The 21,839-nt window shown below is 35.9% G+C and overlaps 1 protein-coding gene across 2 annotated transcripts in view; it reads left to right on the plus strand.

The window, feature by feature from the left end:
- Positions 1-2,736: 2,736 nt before the first annotated feature.
- The window catches only part of LOC114472926 (disabled homolog 2-interacting protein-like), a 172,215-nt gene continuing 153,112 nt past the window's right edge, over positions 2,737-21,839 (plus strand). Inside the window, exon 1 of one of the 2 annotated variants that reach the window (XM_028462247.1) lies at positions 2,737-2,772. The gene's annotated coding sequence lies outside the window, so the exon portion shown is untranslated. The remainder of the gene's footprint in view (positions 2,773-21,839) is intronic. The other variant, XM_028462246.1, reaches the window with a different exon arrangement.

Consider the following 21,839-nt stretch of genomic DNA (forward strand, 5'->3'; position numbering starts at 1 on the left):
GGACTCCGCCTTTATAAAAAATCCCTTGATAAACTATTCAAAACAAATATTCTTTCGGTGCTAAAGGGGCAAGGAATCATTTATGAACATGTTTAAGAGTAGAAGGCGGCCAGAAAGAAAGTAGTAGCAGATTATGCCCGCCACCTCAGCATTTGGACAAGAGAAGGATAAATATATGGCGCCCTCTGCTGTTTAAAAAAGTACTGCGATTCAATTTTCAGAGAATCGATATGAACCGTGATACCTATGAATTGATTTTTAACTGTCTTACGATTAATCGTTACATCCCTAGTAGAAACTCATGTCTCATTCAGCAGTAAGTAAACACTAAACTTTACCATTATATATGTTAAAAAAATGTGACTAAAATCTCTGTTTTTACTCTGTCACCGGTGACGCGCTTTGAGTGTGGGCTTGTGCACGCAAGGGGTCGAGAACGAGCAGGGAGACAGGGAGACGTGATTGGTTAGAAAAAAAACCAAGCGTCTTTTTTCATTGGTCAAAGTTTTTACAGATCTACAGCTGCTACAGATGACGGATTTTCCTTTTTCAGAGCACATAAGATCTTAATTTCTGTCAGGACATGAAGACAATTTCAACCAAAAACTTTAAAAGTGTATCTGGAGAAAATTACCTACCCTACCTTTAAAATGACTTTTCAAAAAGAAAAGTCATTTTAAATTTGTTTCTATGACATATTTGTAGTTAATTTCCCTAAAGTTTGTGTTGTAGGGCTGTTGATGATGTTGAAAAATGTCAAAATGTGTTTTGTTGTTGGTAAACACTACTTTTAAAGCAAATCATTTTATTTTGAAAAAGCCAAAAAGTATTTTTCAGCCACAGACTCTCTAGAATTTAACCATTTGTTCCCTATGTGCTCAAATTACATGGACGACTTAGCGATCAAACACATTTGTCTTTTCATTTCTGGCAGAATAACAAATTTACATCCAAGCTTTCTTTCAAAATATTAAAAATGTCTAAAAGCCCATATGTAAATAAAAAGTAAAATTCTAAAATATGACATTTTCCTAATTATTATTATGTGTATCATTCCTGTTCAATAAACAGTCCTTGTAGATGCTTCAGAATTTTAAAACAAAGACCATCGGAAATCAATTTAAACAGAAAATCCTTCGTCTTATCTCTACAGACAATGAGATTCATACTTAGATATCCACTGATTTAATTAGTTATTAGAAATCACATTGTACTCTGACTCATGTAGACCAGCTAATCTAGTTATGCTGATATAAAGTTATTCTCATTCTAAGATTTCTTTTCTTGTTATTTTTATACTTTCAACACATTTCTAAAAACCACCCAAACACAAAACCTGGAGAACATCTGGATTAGCACCTGCATGTGTTGTTTAGATGTTTGGTTTGTTCACTCTAAGGCATCCGCTGGGTGAGATGTGATGAGTTAAAAAAAAAAAAAGTAACCCTGGGAAAAGTGTGAATCACAGGAAGTGGAATAGGTGAGGGGGGGGGGGGGGTTGCTGTCACTTTTGGAGACAAATGTCCTGCTTGACAAACCTCTGGACCAGAGCAGAAACCTGAGACTGAGCTTCTTTATCAGGAAGGAAAGAGAAATGTGCAAAGAACATCCTTTAGCACTGACTTTGGTTTCTAGTTTACCTCAACTACATTTTCAACCTGGTTCTGAATAGATGTAGTTATTAGTGAACATTTGGATTTTAAAGAGAAGAACTCTCGCTTTCAAACGATTCTGTGCTTTAAATGTAAAATAGAAAATGTGGAGCTTTTTATGTGAAAATGCCTCGTTTTTTTCCATCTTAGTTTTGGTTAAAATGTTGCTCATCAGTTTGGAAAGTCGCCTTCGTCATGTATACGTTGCAAACTTCAGCTCATGCCTCAAAACTTCAAAGCTACTGACTGAGGCCCGGCCTCATGGTCCCGCGGTTTTTGGTCAGCTTGGACGAGGCCTCTGATTGGCTGGGCTCGTGGTAGGAATTTAGCTCTCTGAGATTGTAACTCCTCCCCCTCCCCCCTTTTCCCTCCTCCCAGTCCTCTTCCTCCTTCCAGCCCGGAGCGTTGAGGCACGACGGCATTCCCTGTGCACGCACACACACACAATCACAGACACACACACACGCACACACTTACACACACACACGCAATCACAGACACACACACATGCAGAGAATTCCACTGTTGCTATGTATCTAATACGAGTGTTAAACTGCAGAACATGGACAGGAAAGTGAGGGAAAGCAGTGACAAAGAAAGAAAGAAAGAGAGAGGAGTGTGTGTGGATGAGGTGTTTTTTCTCTTGGGGGGAGGACCTGAGTCCTATTAAGAGTTAATACCTTTGCAGGAGTCCACACACACACACACACACACACACACACACACACACACACACTCTGTTGCTAAGTATCTAATACGAGTGTTAAACTGCAGAACATGGGCAAGAAAGTGAGGGAAAGCAGTGACAAAAAAGGAAGAGCTCCGTGTGTGTGTGTGGATGAGGTGTTTCTTTTTTCTCGGGGGGAGGACCTGAGTCCTCTGCAGAAGTTCACACACACGCACACACACACGCCACTAGCAGACATGTCCAGTCCACTGCAGAGGGAATGAGTGCACAGCAGAGGGAGAAAGAAAGCCCAGCAAAGGAAGCCGGAGTGTGTGGGAGAGAAAGGGGGGAGGAGGGAACTCTCTGGTGCTGCTACTGTTGCTCTGGAGTTTCTGAGTGGACTGGAGATGGTTTTCCTTGTGCTCGTCCAGCGGCCGTGGGACATGGTCTGAGGTGAGGTGAGGGGAACCATCTGGTTGTGCTTTCACTGCATGCTGAGTTAATCTGGGGCTGTGTTTGACTGCTCTTTTCTTCTTTTTGGGGGAGGAATGGCGGTGTGGGGGTACGAGGAGGAGGTTTTTATTATTCCTGATCCTAAGGGACTTAAACCCACCGACTGATCTGTCGGTGAAGGCGAGCGAAGCTTTAGTTGTTGTGATGATGTCGTTGCTTTTGTGGGAACGAGCCCAGCAAGAAAGTTCTGAATTCCAAGACACAAAGACCCTTTATTCTGCACTGAATGGCTTAACAAAAGAAGTTATTTGAAACCTCCAAGAATGCAACACATTTGTCACCTTCATGTACCTTATCCGTTGTTTGTGTGTGTGGTGTGTGTGTGTGTGTGGTGTGTGTGTGTGTGTGTGTGTGTGTGTGTGTGTGTGTGTGTGTGTGTGTGTGTGTGTGTGTGTGTGGTGTGTGTGTGTGTGTGTGTGTGTGTTGTGTGTGTGTGTGTGTGTGTGTGTGTGTGTGTGTGTGTGTGTGTGTGTGTGTGTGTGTGTTCCTACACTTTGTGGCAAAGACACAAGGTAGTGTTTAGCTACTTTAGCGCTACACTCTTCATTTATCAGGACCTGTGTGATTATAGTGTGTTGGGAAATAGCAGCACCATCATCATCATCATCATCATCATCATCATCATCATTCCAACACCAACATGTTTACACGCTGCGTTCTGTATCCCATACACTAGGTGTTCTCAACCTTGAGGTTAGGACCCCCATTTTGGGTCGTGAGACACTGGGAGGGGTCGCCAGATGCCTTCTAGAAACTTAAGAATATTTTCTGAGGAATTTGACTTTAACCCATTTTTGTTTATTTTTATCCTTTTTCTGCAACTACACAAACTTGCCGAACTTATTTTAATGCATTTTTTGCTACATTACTCCCGTTTCTGACACTTCTCCATCAAATTCCAATGCCTTTTCCTCACATTTTTTCCACTTTCAAGACATTTTAATCACTTTTTTCTTCCTTTTTTAAGATATTTTCAGCACTTATAAACACCTTTCCACCACTTTTCCACGTAATGTCGCATATGTTGACCCATTATTGTCACTTTGAACCTCTTTTCACCATATTTCATGCTTATTTTTGCCAATTTAACCTCATTCAAGATTTGGCAGGCACATTATTTGTGCATAATTGCTCCTACTTTTTTAAATGACATTAGCCCAACCCCCCCCCTCCTGCCATTTCTGCAACTTTTAAGCCAATATTGACACTTTAAACCCTTTCTTACCACCTTTTTTGTCCCTATTTGGCTGCTCTAATTGGCAACGTTTAATCAATTTCTTTTCTACTATTTTTGGTCACTTTCAAACCATTTCCACCACTTTTCCCACCTAATGTCGCATATGTTGACCAATTCTTGTCACTTTTTAACTGCTTTTCATCATATTTCATGCTTATTTTTGCTAATTTAACCACATTCACATTTTGTCATGCCCATTATTTGCCGGTTTAAACAAATTATTCCTACTAATTGACACTTTGACCCCTTTTTATCACTTTCTCTACTCTAATTTGCAACTTTTAACCAATTTCTGTGGTTTTTAAAATACCATTTTACCATCTTTTCCACTGTTTTTGGTCACTTTTAATCCTTTTTGTTTCTGATTAAAACAAGGATTTACATCTTTAAGATAGCTATATACTATGGCCAAATAATATTAAACTTCCTGGATAACAGTGGATATTATTCAGATGAATAAATAAATGTGGTTATCACAGATTCATGGAACAATGGACCATCATTTTACTGACTTTATGGATGGACCCCAAAAATCTCTCCCCTTTATTCCTCCTTATAGATGACCCTGTCTCTATATACTCAACCACCTTCAGGTACAGTGGGGGTCCCCGGTCTCTGGAACCTTTATTTTAGGGGTCGTGGGCTGAAAAGGTTGAGAACTACTGCCATAAACCAGAGGACAAGGTAACAACAGTGACAGAAAAAGCTGCTTTTTTAGAAACCGTATGTTTGTTATTTGAAATATAAGATAAGATTATATTCAAATACACGTTGGTATAAGACAGCAACGCCGTGTTGTGTGTTCTACTGTGGGAGAGGCATTGTTGTACTATTATTAGAGCATGCCGGCTAGGCCGGCAGCTGTGGGGAAGGAAGTAGGCTCAGAGCAGCCGGAGAAGTGGGATTACTGGGAGCGCTGAGCAGGAGTTACGGGACCGACTGCTGGAATAGCATTCCTAAAGTGGCAGAGTCATCGGAGGGGTAATACGAGTTAGCCAAAGAGCGGCAGACGCGGATCAGTGTGAATCTTTACTGGGACAGACACAGAGGTTGGAGGTCACTTCTTGTCTGGACCATCGTAATCTGCTGCAATCTGCAGATTATTGCAGCTCTGATTATAAACGCTGGTTTGTTGCACATATAAATCTATTTTATTTTTGCTTTATTGGACTTAATGTATGACGAGTGAATAAGTGGTGTACTTAAGCCTTGACCCCTTCAGTCATTATTTATAGATATTCTTATTGCTTTTTTCTTTTCAATGTAAAGCCTTTGTTTTAATGACTGGATGAAAAATATACAAACAAACCAGAATAAAATGACATTTTGCTCAATATATTCAAATTATGTTTCTCTGAAACCTAGGCTTTTTTGGAATTTGTGAAATTTAAAAAGAGGTTGTTGTGTTTACAAATGACAAACACTTTTTCAAGCCTTTTCTTTCTTTGAATCAAACTTTTGTTTGCTCCTAAAATATTGGTTACTGCTATTTTGGTTCAAACTGGGGGACAAAGTCATTTTATAATTTTCTATGATGTATTTGTTGTTAATTTAGTTTGTGTTGCCGGGTTGTTGATGATTTTGCAGAAAAAATAGGTAATCTGTTTGTTTTGGGTGGGTTTTTTTTTTTTTTTTTTTTTTTTTAGAATTTTTGCTGAAACAATTTTACAGCGTTTAATTTATTTTGAAAATCATTTGAAAGTCATTTTCAGCCACTGACTCTCTACTTTTGATTGCTTTTTTAAAAATAATTATTGTGATTATTTTTTACTACCACTCTGGATCCAAACATTAGGATTTTTCCCCCAAAAATCATATTAAAACTGTCAATTTTATTTTATTTTATTTGTTAGATGTTTCTTGCTGTTTATCAGTTTTCATGCCTCAATAAGATGATTAAGTAGACATGTCGAGACTCTTACAAAGATCCACCACTTTTGCTTTTTTTTATTCAGCAACCACATGATTATACAAAGACTAACCTTTAATCACATTTAGTTTGATTAAAGGTTGAACAGCCAATCTGCCTTTGGTGGATCTTCTGACATGTGAAAGCTGACTCAGTGTTCTTCTCAGGCAGTGAAAGTAAAGTTGAAGGAGCTTGGTGCAGACGGTGATTACTCAGTGATTGGCTGTGGTGATAAAAAGCTGTTGTACTGGCTAACGCGATAACACAATCGCTGCATTACTCACACATACTGTATGTCTGCTGTTTGCCTCTCCACAACACTGTAAACTTTCAACACTATTTGTCCTTAAAATGATCCTCCACTGCTTTTAAAAGTTTGGCCTAAAATCATTTAAATGTTCTTATTGGTAGATCTATGCCCCAGAGAACGCATTATTATGCAACATATTTGTTTTATTAACCTTTAAATATGGTACAACTTTTAGAGCCTGTTTTTGGCCATCTTGAAATCATGTGATTGATGATGTCACACAGCCCCACTGCCTGTAAACATCCATGAGTGAAGCATTCAAACTGCTTTTTAGATCATTTAACAGCTTTTTAGATCATTTGGTTGCTCTAAATAATCAGGAAAAGTTAAAGATGCCGATGTAAGGGTTGTCACGATACTAGAATTTCAAGCTTGATACCAATACTCAGGAAAAAAAACTTGTTTAGAAGCATAATTTTTTTTAATAAAGTTGAGAACACAAACTATGAACATGCGAAATATTTTTAAATGAAGTGAAATCTAGTGCAACTATTACACTTTTTTGTGAAAGTATAACAAAATTTAGTAGCACATCTTAACAATTAAAGCTTAAATAACATTTTTTTAAGTACTGTACATAGTGCAAAACAAATACTAACTATTAAACATTTAAAAAACAATGTGCCTAATTTAAAAACAACTGTTCTGATCATATTAAAGGTATTAAAATAGGCTCAAAAATGAGTATCCTCAAGTGTTTGGCTCCAGCCCTGTTTATTTTTTGTGCGTCTGGTGACTTGGCTGGTAGGGTAGGCTGAGTCTCAGGTTGCCATGGTTTCTGTCTAGTAGCTGCTGGTCGACATTCTGGGACTTTAAGAGAAACGTAACACTTTCAGACAAAAATAATTGTATTGTGCTTTAATTAAACATAGTGTGTTTATGTTACAGACGGGCAGGACTGTTAATGTTTGCTGCCTCGCTCCCACAGTAACGTTGGTCATTTTATTATTAGGCATAGCCGCTAGCTTAATATACGAAATGGCTAACGTGGCTATTGGCTATTTGTTAAACGTCTAACGTTAACGTGTGTGTTAACGTTTATGATATCTGTGTAATACTTCAATGTTGCTGAAACGGGAGCTTTACGGACCTTTTAAAATTCCTAATAAAGACCGGGATGTCGGTCTTTCATATCCTTCACAGCGCTACTGGACTTTGTAGCCATCATTTTGAAGCATTGCTTGCATACAGGCCTGTCGTTATCCATTGTGTTCCCTTCGGAATTTGCTCGATGTGCAAAATACTTCCATACGCCACTTTTTCCCTTCTCATTTTTGACTAACTCTGGTATTGTCCCACTCCTACTCATCGTATCCGATACTCACTTTTTGACGACGCTACCCTGCGGTTACATTTTTTTTTTGGGTCACAATTGTTTTCATCCTCTTTCGGTTAAAAAAAAAAAAAAAAAAAAAATGGTTTACATCAACAACTTTAACTTTTCCTGATTATTTAGAGAAACCAAAAGCAGCACAAGTTGTCATTTTGAGTGAAAAAGCTGCTAAATGATCTAAAAGTCAGGCTAAATGCTTCACTCTAATAGAAACAATGGGATGTTTACAGGCAGTGGGGCCGTGTGACATCATCAATCACATGATTTCAAGATGGAGGAACACAGGCTCTAAAACTGTAAAATAGTCCTAGATTTAAAAGGCAATTAAATGAATATGGTGCATAATAATGTGTTTCGTTAGGCATAGACCTTCTAATAAGTACATAACAAAGATTTTGGGCCAAACTTGTTAAAACAGTAGAGGAAATGGAGGTTTGTGATGTTTTGGTGGCTTCTTATGTCACTATTGGCCCCGCCCCTTTTATAAAAGCTATCACCGGTTGATTCAGCAATTTGTGGCGAGTTGGTTGGATATAGAGAATTGTAAATAGAGAGGTATAGTCAGTATTGAGTAACTAGTTAGCGTAGCATAGATTGTTTTTTGGAGATTTTAGAGAATCGAATGGGCGTGTCTTATCTGCTCCATGAGCCCCGCCCATAATCAAGGCATTTTTTTTAATATTCTCCCCTTGTATCATGTCAGCCAAAACTGATTCTTTATAAATAATGATCTTTCGGTGCCTTTTTCATGTAGATTGTGTTTAGTTAGGAGAAAATTAACAAGTATTACAACTTCAGAAAATTTTGATAACTAATGGAAAGTTGAAAAAAAAAAAAACATGTTTCTTTGACAAAAAAAACCCACCAGTTATAAAACTGTCATGTATTTTTATTTGCAACTACTTAAAAAAAAAAAACAGATGATGATTCGTGGGGGAAAAAAAACATTTACGACAACTTGAACCCAAAGGCTTAAAAGATTTTGATTATTTGGATCCGAGTAAAACCAAAGAAAATATATCAGCTCTATTTCACCAGTGAGTTAAGTGGGAACAGAAAGTGTTGTCTGAGTAGCGTCTCGAAATGTTTTAAAAATGGCCTTTAAGTATTTAGGAACTATTCTATAAATACTTTAATTATTAAAAACAAAACACATAAACCTGTGTGAAACAATAACTTTAATTTACTCCTTTCGGAAAAGAAAGGACTGTAGACTGTACCCAATAGCAGGAATACTTTTCCATTGGTAGTACCAAACCACATGGTCCTGTTTATCAGGCTACTGGTTTCCCACCAATAAACAATCCCCCTTGTTCTCAGCTGTGTCCACTAAGTGACGTTCTGTGAGCCCGTTTTGCTAGGATACGACCATGAACATTAACAATGGATGAAGTGGCTCAACTGGTGTTTTTATTCTTGCTCTGTGGTTTTATTGCAACACAACCAGTGGACAATAGTCCACCGTATAGAATAAGAGCATCCATTCTCCTTAGAAATGTAGTATATTAATAGAAAAGTATACATGCAAAAGGTTAAGAGATGATTTAAATGCGAGAGTGTTCTCTCTTTGCATTGTTTTTGCTACACACGCTAACTTAAAGCTGCTGGAGACTCAACGTTTTCATCAAGTAAAGACATTGGCCATGTTCAAAATGTCGTACTGACGTACTACTCATACTAAGTTTGACGTCAAAATGAGTATGTAGTGCGTTCACATTAGATGTATGAAAAGATTGAGTACATGAGAAATACCAGGATGTACATTATATGGAGATATTTTTTAGTGGGAACACTAGTCATTCTCAACCGTCCCATGATGCATTGCAAATGGAATGTAAAGTGGTTCTGGGACCGACTTCAAGCTAAAAATCAAACCCATTTTCAAAATAAAAGCATCTCTTCTTGTCTTCCATTAGTTTTTTAACCATTTTGTAAATAGGGCTCTTGTTTTGAAGTTAACAGGAAGTTTAGTCATTAGCACATTGGAGGGTCTCCAAAAAAATCTCTGAAACGTCTGAATGAAATGTGTCTACGTGGGTTTTATGGATGAAATGAGCACATGTTGATATTCTACTTGGTCACTTTCTCACTTCAAATGTTTTCAGAACTTTCAAAGTAAAGGTGGAGAATCAACAGAGATATTTAGCCTCAGTGTGATTTAGGTTTTTGTCCTTGTAGGTTCCAAATGTATTACACCAAACATACTTAAAGTATATAGTAGACAATATATACTTATTGAGTTTGTAGTATTTAGTTTACAACAAAGCCATAGTGTAGGCCTCATAGATCAATAAATAGAGGATTATTTGCTCAAAAAAAGATGTAAAACATTGAAATTGTTGCTCGAAAATTGGTTTTTATTTCTACTGCAAACATTTAATTTGTCAGGAAAGTTTTGTGCTATGCATTGTGGGAGGTGGAGTTCCGTAGACGGATGCTTGGAAGTGTTTTTTTTTTTTTTTGTATTAATATTTACCGTGATTTCTTGTGTTTGCCTCAAAAACAACTCTTCCAAAGAGACTTCCTGACACATTTCTGGTGTTTTCACTCAAAGTTGTGACAAAGCAATGATGGATGATTATTTTGGGGCTTTACACGGAAATATCCAAATCCGACCAAAATTCACTGTCACATGGAGTGAGGCGATATCACGGGTAATACCGGGAACAAAGTAGAAGAAAAATAGTGTAAAAAGAATCCCTGTCTTTTTTGTCTGGTAAAAAAACACAAGAAATCAATGTAAGAATAAAGTAAAAACACTTCTATGCATCTGTTGGGACTCTATATCCCACAATGCAATGCACAAAACAATAAGAGAGTGTTTACAGTGGAGATCAAAACAAAACGTTGCAATTTCATTTTTTAGCAAATGATCTTTGATTTATTGATCTTTATTATCTGATATTAAAAACTATTGTCTCCAGCAGCTTTAACCACCTAAAAACCTCAAATGATGTGTCATAATTTTAAAGTTTTAGCTTGTAAAAAGTGACTTTGGTCACCCTATATAAACATCAAATATAAACATCAAAGCAACTGTTATTAATCCAGCTGGACTCCATATGTAACTGACTTCCCCCCCACCCTTCACTAAACCTTAAGTCATGCTTTTCATCAGAACTGATGCCTGTGCTCACAGTGGGTCTGCTTGTGTTGACGTAGTTTCAGACTTTGACTAAGCACATTCTTTAACCGGATATACGCTGTGTGCCACCATGCTGCCAGCAGATGTTTAACCATGAGGGCGTTTCTGTCAGTGCATGTTACAAATCTAATAAATAATAATATATGGTCGGCTGTTGATACTTAGCATTATTGGTTTGATTTGTGTTTTCCTTTGCATGGGAGGGCCTTTGCCTTTGCAGACATTGGCTGTGTTGGAAATGGCATGTATCCATACTATTCACTAGGGATTCTCAACCTCTGGGTGAGGCCCCCATTTGGGTTCCTGAGATACTGGGAGGGGGTCGCCAGATGCCTTCAAGAAACTAGGAATATTTTTTGACCAATTTGAGCCCATTTATGCTTATTTTTACCCTTTTTCTGCAACTACACCAAACTCTTCACTTTTTCTTGCCATATTTTTGCTCCTGTTATTACATTTTTTGCTACATTGCTCCCATTTCTGCCACTTTTACATCAAATTTCAGTGCCTTTTCTCCACATTTCATCCACTTCCAAGACATTTTCGACACCTAATGTCACATATTTTGTCACTTTTAACCTCTTTTCACCATATTTAATGCTTATTTTTGCCAATTTAACCACATTCATGATTTATCATGCCCATTATTTGCCACTTTTAAGCCAAAATTTACTCTTTGAACCATTTTTACCACTTTTTCTGTCCGTTTTTGACCACTCTTTGCTTGAAGCCGGTTCTCGGACCATTTTAGATTCCGTTTGCAATGCATCTTGGGGCGGTTGAGTATGACTAGTGTGCCAACTGTGCATACATCTAATGTGAATGCACTACATAATGATTTTGCCATCAAACTTTGTATGATTAGTACATTAGTTCAACATTTCCAACACAGTCATAGATTGGTACGTTTGCATTAGCAGTGAGGCTTTCTGCACTGTCATGCTCCAACATTTAAAACAGTTGGCATCCACAGAGTCCTTGATAATTTACCCTTGGGAGTTGAACTCAATCATTTTTATTGGTCTAGTGGATGAATCATGGGTGGATGAAGCCAAAGAATATTAACTGCACCTTAGTTACAACATTTCACCAATTCCGTTTCACAGTTTACTCACATCTGCGTCAGTTTACTCTTTCCCAAAATCATGTCAAACAGAGTAAATTGAGTTAACTATTGTCTTTAATTTCATATTCCTCTGCTGTATTTTTGCCAAATGCATTTGCTAAAATCATGTCATATTTTCCGTGAGATTTGATGTTTGTACGTTTGCAAAAGTTGCTACACATTAGGCCACCTGGTTTGCAGTGGAAAAATTGTTTGATATTGTCCCAAAATAAGTCAGTGAGGGTTTAGTCGTGTCTTACAGCTGTTTGCATTTCAGATGGTTAACTTAATTTGTGCAAGAATTGATATTTCCGTGTCTCTATGATGATATTGTCCCAAAACATTCATACGAGGGCACATTCCCTGTCGTTAAGTAATTTCTGCTTTTCCAAAGATTTTCATTATTAAATAAACAACGGTAACAATTTCCCTTTCAGGACCTGAGTTCAGTTTTTTCCCCAACGTTTTTCACGATCACGGAAAGTTGGAGCCCCTACGTATTGTGTGAACTGCAGTGAACTGTGCTCTGTGTTTACTTATCAATCTATATCTCAACTTTAAATAATAGTCATAAATATTGGAAGGACTGAGGAAAGGAGACGAGACCTGGGCGATATATCGAGATTCAAGATACTGTACATTGAGTATTCTGTTTTGACAATATCGAAACATACAATATTGCTGATATCTATATATTTTTTATAGCTTATTCCCCGTCACAAAGTGTGAAGCGTGATATAGGTTTGAGCTCCATCCGTCCGTCCAGGTTAAAGGGTACAGCTTTTTTCAGAAACTGTTTAAGATACGATAACCAAATTTGGTGTGTGGCTTCAGGGTATAAATATCTTGATGAAGTTCGAAAATGAAAAGCGCGCAATTATTTTTTTTGGAGTTATTGCCCTTGTGACGTTTTTTTTACTCTGTTCGAGGTATCTTCAAAGGGGACAGCTTTTCTCAGAAACCGTTTAAGATACGATAACCAAATTCAGTGTGTGGCTTAAAGGTATCAATACCTTGATGGAGTTCGAAAATCAGAAGTGCACAAATGTTTTTTCCAGTTATTGCCCTTGTGCCATTTTTTTTTAAAAACTCTGTACGAGGTATCTTCAAAGGGGACGGTTTTCTTAAAAACCGTTTAAGATAGATAGTAATTTTATATTCTGATGAGGTAATAATTTCTTATGTATACATCTGTTAGATTTAGGAAATCTATAATGACAACTAATCTGGTGGGGGATGTTAATGATTGTCTTTTTGTTTTGTTCTAAAATACTTTAGTTAGTTAAATTGAATTCTGAGTGCATCCTAACCCAGACCTTTCCCTCAGCGAGCCACACTACAGAACTCACTCACATGTGCTGTCCCCTATTGGAGAAAAGGCCAAAAGTGACATATTGTCCAGCTGTTTTTTAATAAATGTGACTGTGGCATTTTGGATTGGTAAATTTAACCTAGAATTGTTTTTCTGGTAAGACTTTGAGTTAAAAATATTAAGGATTATATTTAATATCTGTATTATGTACTGTGTATATATATATATATATATATATATATATATATATATATTTTTTTTTTTTTTCCCTCCAAGTTAAATTCCTTTTATGGTTTTTAAACTGTTCTTGGAGAATAAAACTAATTCTGATATTGGCTTTTTGAGAAAAATATTGACATATGAATTTTGGAGGGATTAATGGTTTTTCTCATCAGCATTTTTGACATTTTTTTTATGTCATCTATTCCTATTTTAAATGAGCAGAAATGAGACACTGACAGAGGATAATGCAAACAAAATTGTGCGTAGTCACTTTTAGATGTTCATATCTCTCTCAACTTGACACAACCACAGATAAAAGGTGATGCTTATCCAACAATACTTGAGTAAGGATTTTTTTTTAATTATCATGTCATTTTTATTTAAACGCTTGTGAGCTAAGATATCCTTATCATAAATAGCAACAAACTATTCACATGTTTCACTTGACGAAAGGTTTTTCTCAAGTAGCAAGACCTTGATTCTCTTCTTGTTCCATAAAGAATGAATAAAAGAAAAAAAGAGCTGACTCACTGTTGACTAAAACTAGCCCTGAATGCTAATTTAAGGTCCTTTAAGAAAAAGGACCTTGAGGATCAGGATTCTGAGGACTTTTTTTTATTATATATATATATATATAATAAAGTGAAATATCTTTGAGACAGAAACTTGTTTATCATGAGTGACAAGTGGTGCTGTGTCTTCAAGTTCCCTATCGTCCTGATAATAAATGAATAGTTCAAGGAAAGCACAAAATAAATGTCAAAACCAAGACGCAGTCACAATAGAAGGACTTTGGTATCGACAAAAATCTAGTTACAGAATAATTACACATTTAAAACAACATATGAAAGAAAATATGGGTTTACATATCCAGTCAGAGTTCATCTAAAAACTATTAAATTATCTTTTTGTTTTTCTTTTATTCCATTTTCCAGTTTAATGTACCTCCTATTGGGAAATCTGGTTACAGGATTTATTTTCTGTTTTTTTGTTTCTGTATTTTTGTGTCAAAATGAAGTTTGGTGAATGGATATATATATTTCACCAGGATATATAGAAATTCAATCCCGTGAAATGTGTTTATAGTTCTTAAAAGAATTAAAAGACATTTCCAAATGTTTAAAAAAAATCCACACAGCCTCTTAGAAAAGTGAAACAAATCTTTGTTAAATATTATTCACTTATTAATTCTGGAATATTAATGATCCTCTGTTCTTTGATCGAGGGCTTGGAAGGTGAATAATGTGAGACACTAGTCGTGTTTGTTGAGGGCAAAACAGGAAAGAGGGTTAAAATGAACTCCACTCCCAGTGGTTCCCCTTTCCCACCGTCGCACCTCACTTCCTGTCACATACCTACCCATCACCCCTCCTTCACACACACACACACACACACTTGTGTGTGCGTGTAGACAGGAAAACACAAACAAGCTAAGAAATGATGCTAGTTTACATAATAACAGCCTAACTTTAGAGTATTTTGATGCTGTTTGTCCCACATAACGACATCTACATAGCAACAATGCATAGATGCAGGCTCTTACAACATGTGTTCTCAACCTTGGAGTCAGGACCCCATTTGGGGTCGTGAGCAGTGTTGGGAACGTTACTTTAAAAAAGTAATTAGTTATAGTTACTCACTACTTGTTCCAAAAAGTAACTGAGTTAGTAATTGAATTACTCTATAATAAAAGTAACTCATTACCAAGGAAAGTAACTATTTGTGTTACTGTTAAAAAAAAAAAAAAGTTTCTATATGTCAAATAATTCAGATTTTTTAGATGCGTGTGTCGTTGTGAGGTGCTTCATTAATTTTGAGTTTCTTACAACGGATGTGGACCAAGTCTTCACTCCTGTATATAATGAACACTTCACATGTACGTTTTTGTCTTTGACCACAATTAATATAAAGTAGTGTTTGTATCGTCACCTTAAAAATGACAGCTTTTCATCAGACTGCTCCACGCTCACCATCTCTGCTGCTTCATCAAATCTGTAGTGTGTGTGTGTGTGTGTGTTGCGTGTGCTGGCACGTGGCCTTAGCCAATCATAATCGCTCACCTTGTTCTTAGACCGCCTCCTCATTACATTGAGTAAGAAGCCAGGGATGCTTTCGGATAGCAGTTTATTTAATCATTACATGTAACGCACCGTATTTAACGTTCAGTAAAGATAACGGCGTTGTAACGGCGTGAAAAGTAATTAGTTAGATTACCCCGTTACTGAAAAACAAACGCCGTTATTCCAAACACTGGTCGTGAGACACTAAGAGACCTAGTGAAACTAGGAATATTTCTTTGAACAATTTGAACCCATTTTTGCTTATTTTTACCCTTTTACTGCAACTACACCAAACATGCCATATTTTAACTTATTTTAATGACATTTTTTTGCCATATTTTTGCTCTTTTTAATGCATTTTTGCTACATTACTCCCATTTCTGCCACTGCAATGGCTTTTTATGCACGTTTTTTCTACTTTCAATACATTTTTGTCCCTTTTCCCACCTAATGTCACATATGTGTGACCCATTATTGTCAATGTTTTGCTTATTTTTACCTTTGTCCTGCAACTACAGCAAACGTGCCACATTTTAATGCGTTTTTGCAACGTTACTCCTATTTCTGCTACTTCATCAAATTTTAATGCCTTTTCTGCACTTTTTTTTTTCTTCTAGCCATATTTTAAACTATTTTAATCACTTTTTCTTGCCGTGTTTTTTCTCCTTTTAATGCATTTTTGCTACATTACTCTACATTTCTGCTGCTTTTCCATCAAATTTCAATGCATTTCTGGACATTTTTCCACTTTCATGACAATGAAATGGCAATATTACATTAAATTACCTAGTTTCTGCCACTTTTAACTCAATATTGACACTTTGAACCCCTTTACCACTTTTTCTGTCCATTTTTGCCCACTCTTAAAATCTAATTTCACCACCATTTTTGGTCACTTTTAACCCATTTTATTTCTGATTAAAACAAGGATGTACATCTTTCAGATGACTATATGCTATGGAGCAAATTATAATCAACTTCCTGGACAACAATGGATATTATTCAGATAAATATATTGTATCCATTTCTCTTGGTTTTGCCCTTTCCGTCAATCACATTTTCTTTTGAGGAATGACACAGATGCACAGACGTGTCTACAGTTTGGATCAGTGTTAAAACAAACAAACTGTGAAATGAGTGTTTAGATCACAGAGGTGGATTCCCACGCTCCAAAGACTTCACTGACGAGAAAATAAATCAACTTATTTTGTCTCTGCTAAACCTGGAGACACCATGATGAGATGACGTGTGAACCTCTGTGGTTAAATAATGGGATGAAATTGTCTGATTGCACACAATCAGATGCTCTTAATCTGATCTGTTTTGTTACACGTAGTAAAAGTAAGTCGTGGGGGTAGAAATGTGGTTTCTTTCCTTCGTTTTACCCATGTAAACACCAAGGAGAATGTAAAAACAGCATCAATAAAAAGCAGAGGAATGAACTAGAAGAGGAAACTTCTGTAATGACATGTTTTCTCACCTATAAAACAGACCTTCTGGTTTCACTGTCCTCCAATTCTTTTCTTTTGGTGTTTTTTACTAACATTCCTGTTCGAACACTGGCAATTACAGATGCCTTTACTGGAAGGATTGTTGCTTTAATGCTAACATGCATAAGTGGTGTCATAATGACCCCCGAGGCATTAAAAGTTTTTGTTTTTCCATTTTTTAGGCATTAAACATATTTGTGACGTAAGGCAATTTACATTTTTAAGGGAAAAATTAAGAAATGTTTCACCTGTGTCACATTTGTTTTCGTCGGCTTCTTTAAAAAAATAAATAAAATGTTTGCGTAAACAAAAACTAAATGAAATTATGACAACTAATAAAATCTAAAACATAATATGCACATTGAAATTAATCATTCTTTAGTTGACCAAAATACAATGAAAGTCATTGTCTTTAACCAAAATTGAAGATATTCCTTAAGTTTGCTACAGAAATGCAGTGATTCTGAGTGGGGTCTGTTTGACCCCACCCATGGAAGAGTTTAGGTATTGCTAGGTCATCATCCAAGCGTTAAAAAATAAAAGATTTTATTTTTTGATAACGTGATATTTATTTGTATTGTGTTGCTTTTATGAGTTATACCTAAAAAAAAAAAAATAAATAAATAAATAAAATAATAATAATAATAATAATAATAATAATAATAATAATAAAATAAAATATATTTGTTTGGATATTATAGAAGTAATTGAACATTTAAGGAAAATATATTATAGCCTTGAACTTTTTTTGCTGTTTTACAAGTGAAGTGTTACATTTTGGAGGTGGAAAATATCTTCTGCGAGGTTAGATGGCAATAGATATGAGTCAGCAATTTTTTTAAATTGCCTTTAAAAAATTAATTGCCATAATGAAAGCCTAAATACTGAATTTAATTTTATTATTTTGTTTTGCCTAGACTGGTTTAGTGTATTTATTTGAACAAGTTTCTTACTGAATTTCCAGAGCATCAAGTGCATTTTTTTAAATACCGCTATTATAATCCAATGATAAATAATCACTTCTATCAGGCACAAAATGTGTTAATTATTCCAAAATGGAAGCCTGTGTTTTATTTCACTTACATAAAAGCAGAATTAATGAGAAAAGATGAACAGGAATGTCTAATTATAAGGTGTCTGAGAATGTGCCTGTTAGAATTAGCATCTCTTCATACTGCCAATAATTAAATGTAAACATATTCATCCAACAAGGCGATTGTGTGTGTGTGTGTGTGTGTGTGTGTGTGTGTGTGTGTGTGTGCACTGTCTCGCTGTTTACGTTATAATCTTTGGTTCTGACTCATCGTACCAATGCAGTTTGATCTGTGGATGTTTTATTGGAACAGATTTACCAAAGTAAGCATTCGCCTGCTTGTCAAACACGAAAATGTGCAATTTGGTTTGTTTAGAGTGTGTGTGTGTGTGTGTGTGTGTGTGCGTGTGCGTGTGATCCTGTCAGATATTTAATTTAGTGATAAAATTATTCTGCTAGAAAAAAAAAAGAAAATTATTGCTTAATCCATAGAGAACGAAGAAGAAGAGAGGTTGTTTGTTATTAGGTCTTTTTTCCACTTGTGCTTTTCTGTGTTTTTCTGTGTTAATAAAAAGCCACCAAATTTCTCATTGAAACCCAAAAATTAATCTGTTGAAAGTTTAGTGTTTTGACCTTTTATTCGAATCAGAAACCAAAAAATGTGCAGAATGTCGACATGAATAATTAAACTATAACAGTTATAAGAATAGTAAACATTAATGAATAGAAATTGGTTAATCAGAGCACATAATTCACTTTTTCTGCAAAGAACAGTTAAATAACTTTTGTCGCTTTAAAAGCTGCCACGTAAGGCAGCTTTAAATGTAACAGATAATGACATAATGTAATGTAACATAATAATCAAAAGGTATTTCTTTTGGAAAAACAAGAGGATTTTTGCATAAACAAAATAATTAACGCATTTAAAATGATCACTTCAAAAATAGTTGTTTTTTTAATACATTTTTATTTTTATTTAAAATAAGAATAATTACAATTAAATAAATTTGAAAAATTGTTGTCGACTCCATCACAAACAATGGGTTTGTTGACAAATGGTCACGTGAGAAAGGTTTTACGCATTGCATTGTGGGACTGGGAACCCGGTAGAAGGGTGTAAAGATGGCGTAGAAGTGTTTTATTCTCCATTTTTACTGAGATTTTTTTACAGTTACTTTTTTCTGGTTAGTTTACGTCACTGCACGAGACATTATTTCTCTGCCATATTCAAATGTTTTGGTGCAAAGCCACAAAATCAACCTCTGTCATTGTTTTGGTACAACTTTCAATCAATGAAAGCAGCAGAAATGTCACTTTCAGTTTTTTTAGTGGATGAGAACAACGTTTGAATGAAATATGTGTCCAGTTAAAAAAAAAAAAAAAAAAGAAGTCAGTTATTGTCCCACGCAGCTTTAAGCATCCATTGAACTGTTAGTGACCTTAATAAAATAAAATGCCAAAATAACCTTGTAACTATTTAAATTCATTGGTTTTCTACATGGAACCACTAATACTGTCTGATCTCTCTCATCTCTTCGTGCTTTTTATTCTTTTAATCACATCCATCGTGTTTGTCTCTGACCAACACTTTCACACACACTTCTCTGTTCTCTCACCCTCTCTGAGCGCTGCTCGGTGGGGCAGGACATTCTGCAGTTTGGCCTTTACTCCGAGGCCAAGAGGGAGTGGGAGGCACAAATAAAAGAAAGAAGAAAAGGCCACATGAGATGGGACTAGACTGTCACCATAGCAGCAGACATACTGGTTAGAATGGTTCAAGCAGAGAAAGAGACTAGGTTTTTTTTTTTTTTTTTTTCACGATGACCATTATCATTGTGGATTAAGTTTGTTTTTAACAGATTGTTAAATAACTATCAAGCCTTTTTTTTGGAGGAAAGTTGTTGAGTGTGAAATTGACTGAGAATCACAGTCAACTTGTACTTTACCAGAAGCTCCAGTAGAGGTCAGTGTTGAAGTGATTCTTATTTCCTGTTTGACTGGTTCAGTCACATCACCTTTAGCAAAGAAATTATATATATATAGTTATAGAAGAAATTCAAATCATCTGTCTTTCAACATTTTAGTTTTTTATAAAAAATAAATAAATATTATTTATTTATTTTTTTTAATTTATTTTCTGAGTGAAAATAATTGGAGTCCTTGTTTTATTAGAAATAAAATGGATTAAAGTGACCAAAAATGGTGGAAAAAGTGGTGAAATGGGATTTTAAAAGCCACAGAAATTGGTTAAAAGTTGCATAATAGAGTGGCTAAAAAACAGACGTGTCAATATTGGTTTAAAAGTGACAGAAATGGGTAATGTGGGAAGTTGGGGTAATGGAATTTCATGACAAATAGTGAATGTGGTTAAATTGGCAAAAAAAATAAGCATGAAATATGGTGAAAAGATGTTAAAAGTGACCATGGCAATGGTTACATGATGTTTTTTTTAATTCAGAATTAGTTAGTCGGAATTCAGTCATTCGGAATTAAAGTGTTTTGCTTCATGTTTACATGGAAATAGTAATTCCCAAACTGAGGTTTACATGGAAAACCGTTTTTTTTTCATCTTTAGGTAATTCCGTTTTAGGTCTGGGGGTTGGGAAGGCTCTGATTGGATAGTGGGCAAACGTGACGTATCACGTCTATCGGAAAAAACACACAACAAACATTTTATTGTCGGCTATAACACAGAAGACCACACGTGATGACTGTTTTCACTTTTATTTTGATTGTAGTTTTGAAGCAGCAGCTCAACAATAAAGGAGATATGAACTAATCATCGGTAAATAAAGCCCAGTAAAACTCCGGAAAACAATAACCAGAAATAAATAGTTTCTCCCTGGTAAAGATAGTAGCTCTAACAACCGTTACAATGATTAACTTGGTGATATTACAGCCTATGCAGTAGTATGGGGACGCAATTACTCCGTCTCCGGGTCTTAGTATCATCCGTTCGGTGACGCCAGCTCTATTTACTGATCTCTGTGTGTAATACGTCCATGTGTCCGTGTGAATGTCTGCATGTTTATGCCTCCGTTCATCCCCGTCTTTCATTATATCCATGTCTTTTAAGGCTCTTATTAAATAGCTTCAGCTCTATTCCGGGCCGCCATGTTGGATTCTGTCGTCACCCAACGCGCCATCGCCGCAAGTCGCGCATGCGCACAACAACTGGAATTAACTTAAAGCAGCGTTAAGTGTTGTTAACTGTTTACCAGAAAGATAAATTATTTAATTCGGATTTAAAAACTGAATAAACCAGCCACCTAGTTCGGAACTAAGTTTAATTCAGAATTAAATTAGTATTAGGAATTAAGTGTTTACAAGGTCAGGTTAAAGAGGAATTAACTTGTATTCTTCTTTAAAGAGGAATTAAAGCTCCCATGTAAACGTGGCCAGTAATGGGTCAACTTGTGTGACTTTAGGTGAAAAAGTGGTGGAAAGGGTTTATAAGTGCTGAACATGTCTTGAAAGTGGAAACAATGTGCAGAAAAGTCATTGAAATGTGATGTAGGAGTGTCAGAAATGGGAGTAATGTAGAAAAAATGCATTAAAAGGAGCAGAAAGTGATGAAAATAGGTTAAAATATGGCAAGTTTGGTGTAGTTACAGAAGAAGGGTAAAAATATTCTACTCGTTGTTGTTTTTTTATCTGGTGTAAATCCAGTCAAACCTTTAGGCTTTGTTTGTCTTCGTAAATTATTGCATTTGCTTACAGCTGCTCTTCTTTTTGCCTCCAACCAACACAGTGATTGTGACGCAAGTCATACAATTGTCTTTTATCTGTTGTATGCAAGCAAACAAGGGGAAAAAAATACAAATATGGTCGAACCAGATCGTTCACTTCTC

Source organism: Gouania willdenowi, chromosome 12 (assembly GCF_900634775.1).
Source record: "Gouania willdenowi chromosome 12, fGouWil2.1, whole genome shotgun sequence".
NCBI classification, from domain to species: Eukaryota; Metazoa; Chordata; class Actinopteri; order Blenniiformes; family Gobiesocidae; genus Gouania; species Gouania willdenowi.